The sequence below is a fragment of the Urocitellus parryii genome, chromosome 13 (genome assembly GCF_045843805.1).
Source record: "Urocitellus parryii isolate mUroPar1 chromosome 13, mUroPar1.hap1, whole genome shotgun sequence".
Taxonomy (NCBI): Eukaryota; Metazoa; Chordata; class Mammalia; order Rodentia; family Sciuridae; genus Urocitellus; species Urocitellus parryii.
The window spans coordinates 58,086,746-58,098,751 of record NC_135543.1 but is presented as its reverse complement, the minus strand read 5'-3'; the positions used below and the strand labels follow the sequence as shown (position 1 = coordinate 58,098,751).

At 37.0% G+C, this 12,006-nt stretch overlaps 1 pseudogene; it reads right to left on the bottom strand.

Moving 5' to 3' along the window:
• Nucleotides 1-5,435: 5,435 nt before the first annotated feature.
• On the bottom strand, nt 5,436-6,337 carry LOC113199299 (zinc finger CCHC domain-containing protein 3-like; annotated as a pseudogene).
• Nucleotides 6,338-12,006: the final 5,669 nt, after the last annotated feature.

Below are 12,006 nucleotides of genomic sequence, written 5' to 3'. Positions count from 1 at the left end.
GTGACCTACTTCTCCCAGCCACACCCTAACATCACTAATTCATTCAAATCATTAATCTATCAAATGGATTAAGTTACTGCTCTCATAAACTAACCATTTCACCTTCAAATATTCCTGAAATGTCTCACACATGAGCTTTTTGGGCGATATCTCATGTCTAAACCATAATAGACAATTAGGAGAACAATCAAAACTCTTGAAGACAGATTGATAGAAATTATACAATGTGAAAAAGAGGGAGAAAGTGAAAAAAATAGAACTACAGAGAAACATAGGACATCATATTTACCTCAACATATACTTATTAGGACTATTAGAAAGAGGGAGACAAACAGGAACAGAAACTACTACTCAAAAAATGGTTGAAAACTACCCATTTTTTAAAAAATCAATATCCAGGAATGTTAATGAACAAATCATAGTAAAAATATCAAACCAAAAATTGGACAGAAAATAGCAAGATAATTACACTATATGTGTACATATTGAATTTGGTTATCTATTTTTTATGGTTTATTTTTTCTTAGATCTTTTAAATTAGCATGTACCACAAACAATAATCAGGGTTGGTGAGGATGTGGGGAAAAAGCTACATTCATACATTGCTGGTGGGATAGAAAATTGATGCAACTACTCTGGAAAGAAATATGGAGATGCCTCCAAAAACTTGGTATGGAACCACCATTTGACCCCAGGTATCCCACTACTTGGTTTATTTCCAAAGACTTAAACTCAGCATACTTCAGTAACACAGCCACACCAATGTTATAGCAGCTCAATTCACAATAGCTAAAGTATGGAACAAATCTAGATGCTCTTTAACAGATGAATAGACAAAGAAAATGTGGTACATGTACACAATTGACTATTACTCAGTCTTAAAGAGGTACAAAATAAAATAAATTTTAAGAGCATTATTTTTAAAATAAAATAAATGACTAAACTACTCCAGAATTCTAGATAGGATGGTGGTTTACTGAATTAGGAAATGGGGTGGTGAGAGGGGTGGATACTGATTCTTTATAGACTGGTATGTCTTGATCAAGCAGGTGGAAAGGTGCTGGGTTTACTTATTCTGACTATATGCCTGTTTAATTTCTATTAAACATTCTAGATTTGGGGCAAGAACTATATAATATTCTAAAATTATACCCACATAAAATAGAAGCTATGCTAGTCAATGTTCCATCACCTTGATAAATAACTGAGGAAATAAACCTAGAAGAGGAAAGATTTATTCTGATTCAGAGTTTCATATTTTTTTAGTCCATAGTTGCTGATTTCATTCATTCTAGGCCTGATCTGAGGTAGTACTGCATGGCAGAAGGGCATGGCAGAGGAAGTAGCTCATAATAGCCAGCAAAGAGAGAAGAAGAAGAAAGAAGAAGGAAAAAGGAAGAAAGAAGAAGGAAGGAGGAAGGAGGAAGAGGAGGAGGAAAAGGAAGAGGAGGAGGAGGAGGAGGAGGAGGGAGAAGAGAAGGAGAAGGGAGAGGAGGAGGGAGGTGTTAGCAAGAAGAAATATGCCATGTCACACTTCCAGTGACCTTATATCTTCAACTATGTCCCACCACCTGCAATTTCAAACACCTTCCAATAATTTCATAAAATATGATTCCATCAATGACTCCATCAATTGATGAGGTTGGAGCCATCAGGATCCAATCATTTCCCAAAAATCCCACCTCTGAATGTGAATGCTTTTGGGAAGTCTTCAACCCATGAGGCTTTGGAGGAAACTCTAGATCTAAACCATAACAGAAGCTGTCTGGTACAAACAGAATCAATGAGGATTATGATGATGGATACAAGGAATTATAAAATAGACAGGCTTAGCAAGTAAAATACAATTGCCTTTACAAAATCTTCTGCTTATGCATGCTTTTGTACCAAAATTTGTCTTCTTAAATGCATTTAAATTAGGCATAGCTTAATCCATTTTATAACTAATAAAAGAGAATCTTACAAAAAGCTTCATGTGATAATCTAAAACCTGAGTTTTCCTAATAGGAGAGAATATTAATAATTTTAACCTTCTGAATAAAATAGTTCTATCCTTTAATCATTAGTATGGTTAAGACCTTCGTTGTCTATTCAAATAATTACAAAGAAATTCTATTATTCAGGTAATATAATACATGTTTATTGTGGAAGAGTTTCAAAATACATGTAATAATAATGAAAATAGAATTTACCTTATCGAAAACCATGAGAGACCTGAGATTTTACCCGCTTGCAAGCTGATCAATTTTCTGGATGCTGGCAGATGACACAGGATTCCTGAGGAGAGACAAAGAAAAGTTTATTACACCTAATAGAAATAACAGTAGCCAGAACATTGGCATTTGAGCCTGTTCCTACTCAGCACTCCATTACTGTGACGAAATACCTGAGAAGACAAAGGAGGAAAGATTTATGTTGGCTCCTGTTTTCAGAGGTTTTGGTTCATGGTCAGCTGGCTTCATTATTTCTGTGCCCATGGTGAGGTGTAGTATTATGATGACTGATGGGCATGGTAGAGCAAATCCACTTACCTCATGGTGACTGGGAAGCAGAGAGCTAGAGAGGAAGAGTCCATGGACAAGATATAGTCCCCAAGGGCATGTTCTCAAGGCCCCACTCCTTTCAACTACAAATTTCATCACCTTCCAATAGTCCATTCTGTCGTGGCTCCATCAGTGGACAAACCCATTGTTGAGGTCAGAGCTAGTCACTTCCCAAAAGTCCCACCTCTGCAAGCCATTAAACTTTGGAGTGCAGATTTTCTCTTCTGTTCATAAGTCAGTTTTTAGTGATTCAGGTTTTCTAAGAAAATTATCAGTTTTTCCAGCCTTCAGTTTTTAAGTAGTATGAAGAAGAAGCAACATGGTTTTGAAACTTTAATATCCACTCTGAAGTTGTATTTAAGTGATACCTTTTTCCTCTTCTCTCATTTTCACATTAAAAATGCCACAAGTTTGTTTATTCTGTTCTTTTAGGATAACCTTTGCTTTTATTGATAATCTTTTGGTTACTTTTCACAACAGAGTGTTCATAGCTTAGATGCATTGTACTGTTTGGATGGTGGTTTTTAGATGTAGAGCAGGAGAATAGGATACTTGACCTGTATTCAATATATTTTCTTGTTCCAATTTGAATTAGAAATTTACTTTTGTTTCTCTGATGTAACAAGTGTGGTAGTCTCTTCCATCCAAATATATTTACTTTTCTTAAAACTTTTGTTCAAATATTTTTAAAAATCATGTGTTGCTCATGTCTGTGAACTTAGTTTAATATCTAATATAAAATATCTGTTAATGAGGACTTTCATTCCTTTTTTAATATTTAATCTTTTTATGGTGAATTATAATAGTGGACTTCATTATGCCATATATGTACATGCACATCATTTGATCAGCCTTTTTCTTTAGTATGTTTCCTTTCTCTCCCTTAATTCCTTCCCTCCCCCCCTCATCTTCTTGCTCTACTCTACTGATATTCCTCTAGTTGTTATTATTTTAATTAGCACTTCCAAATTATATACATAAGCAGAATTCACTGTGGTATAGTGGCACATGGACATAGCATATCTAGTAACAAAATTTACCTCAAGGTGACTGAAAGCAGAGATCGTCCTTCTTCCCTCCTTCCCTCCTCCCATCTTCAAGATTGCCTTTCTCTACTCTGTTGGATTCCTTTCTATTTCTCTGAGATTGGTTCTCTTTCTCTAGCTTCTCCACAAGAGGAAATATTCTACCCTCGGTTTTCTGAGTGTGGATTATTTCACCTAACTCGATATTCTCCAGGTCCATCCATTTACCAGCAAATGACATAATTTCATTCTTTATGGCTGAGTAAAACTACTCTGTGTATGTATACCACATTTTATCTGTTCATCTAATCATAGGCACGTGGGCTAGTTTGAAACTTGGCTATTGTGAATTGTGTTGCTATAAACATTGCTATGTGTGTATCACTATAGTATGCTGATTTTAGTTCTTTTGGATAAAGAACCAGATAGTGGTATATTAGGTCCCATGGGTGCATCCCATTCCTAGACTTTTGAAGGTGTTCCATACTGCTTTCCAAAGTGATTGTACCAATTTGCAATTGTACCAACACTGCACAGCTATACCTTTTCCCATTCTTAACAATAATTGTTATTTGTACTCCTGTTGATTGCCATTCTAACTGGGGTGAAGTGAAATCTCAGTGTGGTTTTGATTTGTATTTCCCTGTCTGCAAGATGCTGAGATTTTTCTCATGCATTTGTTGGTCATTTGTATTTCTTCTGAGATATGTCAATTTAGCTTGTTTGCCCATATATTATTGATTGGTTTATGTTGTGGATATTAATCCCCTATAACAAGAGTGACTAGAAAATAGTTTCTCCCCTTCTGTAGGCTCTTTCCTCATGCCTTTGTTTCCTTTGCTATGCAGAAGCTTTTTAATTTCATGCCATCCCACTTACTGAAATCTCAGTTTTGTTCCTTGAGAGTCAGGAGTCTTACTAAGCCAGCTAATGCCTATATCTATATATGGGGAGTGTTGACACTATGTTTTCTCCTATCACTTGCAGTGTTCTGGTTTAATTCTCAGGTCTTTGAAGCACTGAGTTCATCTTAGTCCTGCATGAGTGGAATGTACATCATTTCATTCTTCAAATGGATATCGTTTCTTGGTACCATTTGTTACAAAGGTAAACTTTTCTACAATTTTTAAGCACTTTATTCAAGGATCAGATGACTGAATTGATGTGGATTTGTCTCTTGTGTCTTCTGATCCATTGGTCTTCATGTCTGTTTTTATGCCAGTAACATGCTGATTTTGTTATTCTCACTTTGTGTTATCATTTGAGATCAGGTATTGTGATGCCTCTATCATCACTCTTTTATTTTTTTTTGGTGGGGGGGTGGAAGGGTACCTGTATTGACCACTGAGCCAAGTTACCAACGCTATTTTGTATTTTATTGGGACACAGGGTCTCACTGAGTTGCTTAGCACCTCTATTTTGCTGAGGCTGGCTTTGAACTGGTGATGTGTCTGGCTCTATATCATCACTCTTTTTGATTAGTATTTCTTTGGCTATTTTATGTCTTATATTCTTTCATATGAATTTTAGGACTTTTTTCCTGGGTTCTGTGGAAAATGTCAGTGATATTTTAATGGGAATCACATTGAATCTGTCAATTGCTTTTGGTCATACATGCATTTTGACAATATTAATTCTGCCTAATAAATACATGGGAGGTCTTTTTATCTCCTAAGGTCTTCTTTAGTTTCCTTTGTCAGTGCTCTGTACTTTTCTTTACACAGGTCTTTAACTTCCTTAGTGAGATTTATGTCTAAGTATTTGATTGTATTTTTAGGCTATTGTGAATGAAATTGTTTGTCTAATTTTTTCTTCAGCAGATTGATTCTTGGAATATAGGAAAGGTATTGATTGTTGTATATTGATCTTATATCCTGCTACTTTGCTGAGTTATCAGCTCTATATGCCCTCTTGTGGAGGTTTTAATGTGTGTTCTAGAGTATAAGTACTTTAACTTGCCCTCCCCCTGGCCCAGCTAGATCTTGTACTCCCGGGTCCAGATCCCAAACCTGTTGGTCACTTTCAGGGACATCCCCAGCACTTCGCAGTGGCGCTTCAGTCAGGTCACTGTGTCCTCCACATCCACCATCTTATTCAGGAAGAGGATGAAAAGCGTTTTCAGGCTGGACTTGCTCTGACCCAGCACCACAAAGTCCTCCCAGCAATCGTCCTGCTCACTCTTCTCCTAGTAGAGGCGGAAGAACAGGGCCTGCTTCTCCGAGGAGCGGAAGCTCACGTCGAACTCGCGGCTGCCAGGGATCTGGATGGCAGCAAAGATGTCCATCGGGTCCCTGCTGGTGGAGCGCAGGATGAGCGCGCCCACTATGAAGTCCCAGGTCGGGCAGGCGCCCTCATCACCCTGGAAACAGATGCACACGAGGAAGCGACCTTTACCTGGGTCCGTGTCCGCCACCTGCTCATCCTGGAGGGTCCGCTGGGCCTCCTCATCCGCCGCGCTGGGCCTGGCGGGAACCGCCATGGCAGCCCCCGCCTCGGCCTTCTTCCTCCTGCCCTGCTCTGCTGCGCCCTTCTTCTTGAGGGGATCTGCCAGTTCCCCCGCGGGGTCTCTCCAGCGGCCTTTCGGGTCCCCGCGACTGGCTGGGGGTAAGTCGCCAAGGCCTGGCGCCGCCAGGCCCACGGGAGCGCTGAGCCCGCCCCCGCGCTGCCGCCGCCTTCTTCCTAGCGCCCAGGCGCCCACGATTCGCAGAACTCGCCTTTCTTCTTGGCCAGGTTCTTCACCACCTGGGCCCCGCCCATCTTCTCGCGCATGCGCTGGGTCTCCTAGCTCCAGGCCGCGGGTCCCGCGGGGGACAGAAGCTGCAGCTGGCCCGGCTTCTCATTATTTTATTTTGACCTGTTCATGTTTTTATCTTTCATGAGTCTCTTGCAAACAGCATTTATTTGTGACTTTAATCCACTTTACCAAGGCTGTGTCTTCTATTTGGAAAATTGAGGTCATTTACAGTTATTATGGAGAGGTGATTACTGTTTCCTGACATTTTGCTTTATTTCATATATTAATCTGCATTTCCTTAATTTCTTTTCTTATGAGTGTCATCCACTCAGGAGTTACTTTTAAGGTTTGTTTTTGTGTTCTTCCATGTATAGTATATCTTTAAACATGTCGTGTAGTGCTGGCTCAGTAATCATGGATTCTTTGTTTGTCCTTACATTGGATAGTTTTTATATCCTTTTCAGTTCCGAATAATAGCTTTGCTGAAGATAGTATTCTAGTTTGACAGTTTTGTTTTGTTTTTTTTTTTGTTTTTTTGTTTTTTTCTCTAAGCTTGGATTCGCTCATTTAAGCCCACTTGGAATTTAGAGTCTTAGCTGAGAAGTCAGATGTAAGCGTTATTGACTTACAGCCAAATGTGACTTGATGTTTTTCACTTGGAGCTTTTAATATTCTGTTCTTATTCTACATGGTAGACATTTTGATAATGATTTCTCTTGGAAAGGTTCTTTTTTGATCTTTTCTGTTTGGGGTTCTATATGCATACTATATAAGAATGTTAATATCATTTCTTAGGTTTGGACAGTTTTCTATTATTTTTTTATTTAAAAATGAGCCTATATCTTCATTCCTTTTTAAATTCCAGTGACCTTCAATTTTATCTCTTCATATTGTCCCAGCATTCTTGTATATTCTTGCCATTACTTTTTTATTTTTTATTTACTGTGTGTAAGTGTTCAGGTTTATATACCTTGAGGCCTGAAGTTCTGTTTTCTCTGAAATCTAATCTATCAGTGATACTTTCAGGTAAATTTACTTGATTTATTATGTATTTCATTTCCATGAGTTTTGCTATCTTTAGAAATGGCCTTTTGTCTGTGTTTCCTCTCTTAATTTGCTCCTTAGATCTGTTTTTTAACTTATTAATCATTTCAATAATCAATTTTTTATAGATGCCATCTGGAATTTCATCCTCAGTATTTTCTTAGTTGGGTGATTATAAATTTGGTGTGTGTACTTGCATATCTGTTGAAAAGAAGTTCTTTTCCTCTATTACAAAGAAGTCCTTTATTGAGTATCTGTTGTAATAAGCCATGTGCTTTTGGTATATTTTAGCTTTGACACATGTGCTTATCTTAAAGTATGAGTTTCAACCTGCAGTGGCTCTCAATTTACCAGTACAGACCTGCTGATGTAATTCAGCTGTGCAACAATATGTTCTTTGAGATGAAGTGTTGTAGCCTCTCTCTATTTTTTGTAATAGAAACAGATTTCCATTAGTGGGATCCAAGCTCACCTTCCTATAGCCTTTTTCACTTGTGACCTGGTTATTGGTTTTGGGCTTTTGTATTTATTCTCTGTGTTAAAGGACTACTGAAGCTTGAGCCAGGGATATTTTGTGTGTGGAGCAAGGTGTGCTGTCTCTTAACTGCATTTAGTTCACCAAGAGAGTCTCTACCCTGTGAACTCATAGCATCCAAGTAGAATCCCAACTACACACACACACACACACACACACACATACAAAGTGAATAATAAGCAACATTAAAATAAATATCTATTGCCTCCTATGACATCTATAACACTACTACAAAAACAAGAATGGCAGGGTGAGCCATTAATAGCAACAGCAGTAATGATGAAGAACTAGGTCTAGTATTAAAACAAATAGCAGGCATCAACTACACCATCCACAGTACTAATAATTGTGACAAAGTGAATGGATTTGGCAGAAATTATATAAACTAAAGAAGTGTAAAATATAGTAAAATTATAATTCATTAGGAAAAAAGAAAATGGGGTAGGAGAGCAAAAGAAATACTCAAAATGTAAAAAGAGAAAGATGGTAGGGGCTAATAGAGAACAAGAGAATTTGGCTATTAGAGAGAGAAGAAAAAAAGTAAAACAAAATTAAAAAAAGGAATATGTATGTGTGTTTATTCATGAACTAATCAATCAGCACAGCGAGAAAACCAAAGGGGAAAAATAGGATTATCTCCACCAAAGTGGTCGAAACTGTCAAGAACAAAGATGGAAGTTCACTGCCTATGCCAGACTGCTTTTCTTTCTATTTCTTCTTTGGCTTGGCACCGCTTAGAACAAGAACTGAGAAACTTTAAATCTTTGCTATTTTTTATTGTTGCTTATCAAGCTGCCAGCTGGAGTTACATGGAACACAAACTGGGTTGAAATAGCCTTCAGCTTCCCTGATTACCAGTAGGATAGAATGTATTGTCCGTTGCAGTTTCATGTGAACAGACTAGGTTGATATCCTCCCTGTGTGGGGCTGATGCTGAGTTCTAAATAGGAAGTTCCAGCAGCTAAGTTTTAGCTCTGATCATATCCCTTGCAAAATTTGTTGGGATGGTATCTGCTCCTGAGAGAGTGAATCAACGCATCTCTAGGACTAGGAGGATGCTGATCTCTTCTGGGTGTCTGGATCTCAGGGGTGTCCTGAGAATTCTACTCATAACCAATCCATCACAGGTATCACTACACTTTCCACACATGCACTGCCTTCCCAGGCTTACAGTCTGTGTATTTGTGCTTGCCCATTAAGTTTATGGACCAGAAGGACTCAAAGGGAAGCATGTTGCATTCCCCTCTATATCTTTAACCTGAATAACCCTGGGTACAGTCTTCTCTCTGCTTGTTTCCATTGTATTCTGCTAGGTACACCCTAGGCAGCACAGTTGGTCCTTGCCAAGGGTATGGCAATATTTGCTCTAATTTCCTGGGCTTCTACATCAACAAGCTACATCATGAGCTGTTCAAGATGGCTCCATGCTGCAGCTCTTCACTTGCCACTTGAGAAACATAGAGCACTCTTCAAACACCATCTTGTGTTAATCTGGTTCAGCTAAATTCAGTCTGTTCTATAGTTTGCCCTATGCCAAGTTTTTCCACTGTATTTTTCTCTACTTTGTGTTGTGCCTCTCTTCTGTGGTGAAATGGCAGCACTACTACTGGCTACTTGGCACCAGTGTACTCATTTTTGTCCTCTGTCCAAAACACCTGAAATTCTGGGTCTCTATATGTAATCTCTTACTGTCCGATTTGAATTTCAGTGAATTCTATCACCCATCTTGCTGAATCCCAAGCCCTGAGACAGCTGGAAAGTATGAACCCTTCCTCTAGTCCTTTGATCTCCATATTTTCTTCTTTATTGATTAAAATCAGTGATTCTCAAACTGGGAGGAATATTAAAATAGATCACTGGTCCCTAGCCATTATAATTCAGTAGGTCTGGGATACAGCCAGAGAATTTCAATTTCTAATAAGTACCTAGGTGATGCTGATAGTCCAGCATCCCCTAAGAATTGGTATAGATGATTGGGTGGTAACTTATCTTAGAGGATTTGTTCCAAGACTCCCCACAGATACCCTATACATATTCTTTCCATTAGCTTTAAATTGCCTGATGATTACTTAATCACACTTAATACAACATTAAGTGCTGTATGAATAGTTATTATACTCTTGTTTAGATAATAATGACAAAAATTGCAGGTTTAATAGAGATGTAATTTTCTCTTCTATTTTCTTTTTCCAGAGGTTGGTTTAATCTACAGATGATGAACTCAAGGATATAATAGGCCAAGAATATATGTATTCTAACACAAGTCTATTTAATTCAGTCCAGAATTCTGTTTTCAGAGTTGTATGTTTATTAATTTGATAGAGTTCAGTTTATGTATGGCTATGTTATATTCAGGATATTTTATTATTATTTTAAAGCCCTTTTATTAAATAAAAAGCAGGAGGATATGAAAGAAGTTAGAAAAAATGATGAATCTGGGTCATAAGTATATTGAATACAATGATTGTTTGGAAGACCTAGTTTTGTCTGTTTGAACATTTCCTTAAAGAGTAGTTTTTAAATACAGTGTCTTCATATAATGTTGATATAACTTTATTCATACTTGATCTTTTAATAAAGACAACGTTGCATCTTACAGAAAAACTCCAAAAATTGACCAAAGAGAGGTCGGCAAGGAGATGAAGGAAAAATCATCCATGATTCTTCTACCATTAGCCCATCACAAAATGAAGAATGAGATTCAGACAAGGTAAAATAATTTGTTATTTTCTGGTAAAATATTACTTATTTTCATACTGTGATTTCTTTTATATGGATCACTCTTTTTGATACCCCAATTTATAGAGAAATATTTGTATGTTAGATTTATCATTTCGGGGGCAGAAATTCATCTGTCACGCAAATGTGTTTCTCACCAGAGACAAAAAATTTATTCTTTACTCTCTTAAGAAAGATGAAATTTTTCTCAGATAATAAGTATCCACTAGGATATAGTATATTTAGAAAAAAATTGTTTTTTGAACTGATTGAACACACAAAAGAACTTTAGGCATTTTAAATTCAGAAAGAATTGGAAGTATGTATTATTTTAAAAGGAGGCTCACTGCTTAATTGCTATTCATAGAACTTTTGTATTTCAAAATTTGAAATCAGTCAATCCAAATTATTCATAATAGGTGAGAACCATTATCTAATATTATTACTATCTAATAAGTTACTAGGTTGTTCTTTAGCCCTGAACTAAACTTAAAAACTATTAATTAGTATTTTTAAAATTAATGTCAACTTCAATATATTTACCACAGGAATTCTGTTCTTGTGTGAAATGTTAATAAACTTTCTTTAAAAATGTTTTTGCTTTACTTTTAGAAAGTCAGTGTTCCATTTTGAGCTTATGTGCAAAGACATTTTTGGAGAGGCAGGTACTGAGGATTGAACCCAGGGGTACTCAACCACTGAGCATTGAACCATATTCCAGCCTTATTTTGTATTTTATTTAGAGTTAGGGTCTAACTGAGTTGCTTAGCACCTTGCTTTAACTGAGGGTGGCTTTAAACTCACGATCCTCCTGCCTTAGTCTCCTGAGCCACTGGAATTACAGGCTTGCTGTGCAGAGATTGTATCCTATTGATATCTTTCTAGCAATCTTTAATAATAAATACCAAAATGATCATAACTCTAGAAACTATGAAAATACTCTGACAATTTTGAAACACCCTGAGCTAGCATAGCTTTAGTAAATACTCAATTTTTTAGTGTACAACTGTAGTAAATAGATCTCCTTCTGTGTATTTCATTGCTTTTTAGTTTGAATTAGAAATTGTTCTCAATCATGACATTTTTAAACCTCAAAGTCTATTCTTTCTTGTAGCAATGAAGAAATTATGTGTTTAGTTCATTTTAAGTTGCACTGGTTTTTCTAGAGATTCAGAAACCTTTTTCTTTAACCCCAACTGTATTTAGGTGGTATTCTAAAGCTATCACTAGTCAGATAGACAAGAAGTCTTATGCCAGAGACTGTATTTCACTGCACTAAGACTGCTGATTTTATGCCTTTTTAAATTTTTTTTGCAAGAAATATGGTGTGACAAGGTGTGAAGACTTATGTATTTTTTAGGAGGGGAGGGTATAACTAATTTTCAGATTGAATTTGAGGGCACTTGA